The sequence below is a fragment of the Glycine max genome, chromosome 9 (assembly GCF_000004515.6).
Source record: "Glycine max cultivar Williams 82 chromosome 9, Glycine_max_v4.0, whole genome shotgun sequence".
In the NCBI taxonomy this organism is placed as follows: Eukaryota; Viridiplantae; Streptophyta; class Magnoliopsida; order Fabales; family Fabaceae; genus Glycine; species Glycine max.
The window spans coordinates 29494126-29498476 of NC_038245.2; the positions used below are offsets into that span (position 1 = coordinate 29494126).

General features: G+C 36.5%; 1 long non-coding RNA gene across 1 annotated transcript; it reads left to right on the forward strand.

Annotated features, from left to right (window-relative positions):
* Window positions 1-2186: 2186 nt before the first annotated feature.
* LOC102664637 (uncharacterized) lies at window positions 2187-3410 on the forward strand. Its single transcript, XR_415955.3, has 4 exons — window positions 2187-2214; window positions 2328-2376; window positions 2532-2603; window positions 3299-3410. It is a non-coding gene; the product is annotated as an uncharacterized lncRNA (long non-coding RNA).
* Window positions 3411-4351: the final 941 nt, after the last annotated feature.

The following is a 4351-nucleotide window of genomic DNA, read 5'->3' on the forward strand; positions in this document are numbered from 1 at the left end:
CGATGCACCACATCCAGTGCATGACATAATATCCGCACTCAAACCCTCCACTTTGCACATTAGTCTACATATAACATTTTTAATGGTTACTTAACATTTAACACTTAAAGATGTACAAACGGTTCATTACAAACAACTACTGATTACCTTGGGTTCAACCCACCGAGGTGCACCTTGATTAGACATGCCTTCAAAAGAACTGGTTATTGTCTTCATTGCACTAGTTAAAAAAAATAGCATATATATGACAACCATTTTTTTTGTATATGTAACAACAATTACCAACTAAAGGATGCCATGATTTGTATATTTGAATAGAACCTGTTAATTGCGCCTTTGATGTTAATATCAGGCTTCTTCCTCAGAGAACAAAACTAAACGACCGTGTTTTCCCTTGGGTGGAGAACAAATAGTTGCCAATGTGCCCTAAATTGGACAATTATAATAACAGAATTGTACAACAACATAAAAAACTTAAATTCAAAGAATAATTGAATTTACTGATGCAAGTAAGCTCCTAAATACAACTACCTTTGTGATTCCTTGACCCATGTTTCAATGTATTGTTGACGTCTTTCCTTAGCATTTTGTATAGATTGAGGCTCCAACAAACCATATAGTGACTGATCAGCTTTGCTTCTACCGCACTCATTCATAAATCTATTTGGAAGACAAGTCATGATTATTTTAAATGTTTTAGATTTAAAAATAATGGTTATCAGGTAATGAAACATAAAGGTTGCAGGAAAATGACTTACATGGTCCACAATTGTAGTATCGCTATGTTTAAACACTTGTCACCTGATATTATTTTTGCTAGATCTGCATGTGTGATGTAAAATTTTGCCCCAATCTCAGGAAGTCCAAATTGGTGAGCCTCCCACGGCACTTCCACTGGATTCTGGTACACATAAAACAATATCTTCATCAACTCTCCCAATGGATCGGATTCACCTGCAAGCTTTGCATCACTACTATGTTCAACTGGCTTCCACACATTAAGGTCAGAATCCTAAGTGGTACAAGAAAATAAGTATTAAATTTAATCAACAACTTAACAAATATTACAAGTGTGTATTCAAATGACAATTTGGCAGGGGGATTATTATATTACTTACATAAGATAAAGGTTTCACTAGATGTCTGGGCCATCCAATGAATGAGTTCACGGCGTCCCTGACATACTGAATCTCTGAAGTGGGTAACGGGACAATGGCTTCAGCATCGTATACAGTGTCAACACACACCCTTACTACATCATCTCCATAAGCAACAGTGTGTATCGTGCCACCTACTCCAAAGACCTTTCCCCCTGCCACCAGCTGTGTACTGTCACCACAAACAATGTAGAAGCCCATACTACATGTATCAAATGTAGACCGCTCGTTACCAACAACATTATTAGCAGCTTCAGCACAACTCTCTTTCGTGCTAACATGTGCAACAAATATGTCAGGGTTAGACGGTCTTGGGGGAGCTGACTGTTGCGTATGAATTTGGGATAATTCACTCTTGATCGCATCCAACTCCATTTTCATCTTGTCCATACGGTCTTTGTTCTCGTCTTCTACCTCTTTCTTCACCTCTTGCTTTATAGTTTGTATGATTTCAACCAATCTTTCGGCGGTGATCGCAGGCGAAGAACTGTGGGACCCACAGGAAGCATGTCCAAAGTAGCTGGTTATGGTCACACCATGTCCACCGACACGAACACGTCCAGGATGCTCTGGACGACCAATGGCATTGTTCAAAATAACTCACTGACACTCATAGTGGCAATTTAGATGCTATTAATCGGTAGAATTAATTTATCTATAGTAAATATTGTCTAGAAGACTGAGTTTGACTTGAATCTGTAGGATTGAAACAGATTATCTCCTCACCTAAAGAGACCATGGATGAAAGTCATCAACAAAAAGATTCTATGGTTGGACCTGAAGATAATCCTCTTCAACAGGCCAATAGAAATACTCATTATGAGGAGCAAGCAGAAGCAAACAATAATTACATCACAAAAGATCCCTTGGAAATCCTACAGCACGTAAAGGTTGATAATGTTCCTCAATCTCCAATATCAACAATTAAAAAAGCTTTTACTGATTCCAGTGATAATGAATTGAGCTTCAGCAAAGAAGAGCTGAGAAAAGTTAAAGAGCAACTGAGACTTGTGTTTGTTGAGTTCTATCAAAAACTCCTCCATCTCAAAGATTACAGGTAATAAACAAAGATTTCATGGACCTTATAATTACTAATAAAGCCAAATGTTCTTCCATTTCTAAAAGCCATTTTGCCATGTGCCTTTGTATTTATACAAATGGATGCGACAGTTTTATGAACCTCTCAGCATTTTCCAAGATCATGAAGAAGTACGAAAAGGTTAGAAGTATACCAAGTACTACAGAAACTTCAGTTTTATTCGTTACATTCTTCACAATTTAAATTCAAATGATGGCATTTAAAAAAAAACATCGTTCTGTTCAGAAACAGAATTATGACAGTTTTGTTTAACTTCATTTTTTTTCTCGGAAAAGCATACATCAAGGGCAGCATCTGCAGCATACATGACAGTAGTGGATAACTCCTATGTGGGCAGTTCTGATGAGGTTAGTTTGAATCATATGTTTGCTATATTCACAGCTTCAATCATGATTATTTCTTCCTTTTACTTCTTGTGATGGTTTTTTTTTTTGTGTGTATCAAGATATATATATGTAAAAGAAGGAGATATATTACGTAGAGGAGCTTCTTTAATATTTTATTCATCTTCACATGACCCCTCTCTCAGCATGAGTGGTCAAGTGGGGTAATTTTTCTCATCTCAAGAATCTCTATTTATAGACCTAGGCATTTTAATCTTAAAAAGAGGACACAAATTTATAATTTACAGATAATGTGACCATATAAAGATACTTTCTCAGAACTTCATAGATTCATTGATGCATTTTCTAAAGTTTAAAATGGATAGACAAGACAAATTTATTTCACTAAATAACCATATAAAGATGCTTTCTCTGAACTCATACTGCTCTTAAGATATCCTTGGAATTAAGTGTTCCTTTATTATGACTATTGTGCACCTTTCTTCTTATTTGTTTGTAATTGTGATTTGTGGTTAATGTCCGGTTTCCATACTCTGATCTAGAAAAATAGCTTGCCATAATTTTAAAATGAATCTGTTATCTAAAAACTTTTGTAGTCATTCACAGTTACATATTAAGGCTTGAAATAGTGTTATCCTTCCTTAATCCTTAACATCCCCAACCATCTTTGTGATGCTATCTGTTTCATCTGATTTTAGGTTAACTTTCTATTGGAGAAAGTGGAGTCTACCTTCATCAGAAACTTTACACACTCAAATCACAAAAAGGGGAGGAAGCTATTAAGGCAAAAAACAAAAACAGAAAGGCACAACACAACATTTTTCACGGGTAAATACTAAATCTGTATCCACTCCATTAAGTGGGTAGAATTAGCAAATCCTAGTAAATTGATTATTATTTTTATTTCTTCGTCTCATTTTTGTACTCAAAATATGTTCTCTTTATGTTCCCTAATTTCTGAGTAAGAAGAACATTTAGGGGCAAGTGGTAACGAGAAAGAACAACTCACCAGTGACGACGACGTTGGGGTGATACTCCGGCGAAAGGCGGCGAGGGAGCTGAGGCTACGATTCCACGGCGGCGGCGGGGGAGGTTCTTCGAACCTTTAAAAGGTTCACTTTGCAGCGGAAGCGAGACTAGGGTGAAGAGGTGCTGACAGCTTAGAAGCGAGACTAGGGTGAAGCCAGAGGTCCAGCGAGAGGTTCGTGTAAGGGTTCGAAAGGGTTTGAAGCGAGACTAGGGTGAAAGGGCAAGAGGAGGAAGCGCGAAAGGGGAAAGAGGAGGAAGTGCGAAAGGATTATTAACCCAAACATTCTAAGGCGGTTTTAATAACCGTCTTAGATTTAATATCGTAAAATCCTATTATTGTTCAAATAATTACAAAAAAGCCACCGCACATCTTTTTAAGGCGGTTCCCCAATAACCGTCGTAGTGCCCGTGTCGTAAAATGCTATTTTTATAGTAGTGCTTCCTTTTTTTCTCCCCCTTTTTCTACATTGTGGGTTGTTTAAATAGCCAAAAACATGTAATTGTTTATTTCTGCTATCTCACTATTTTCTCTCATTCGCTGTGTGACTATTGCCTTTACGAGTAATTGATTTTTCCTTTGACTAAGTCATCTCCATATTTTCTCTAATTATGTTTTCTCTTTCTTTCTTTAATAATATCTTCCTATTATTATGCAGTGATAAACTTGTAACAATAGATTATTATTATTATTAGTACTAGTTTAACAGTAGATAATTATTATT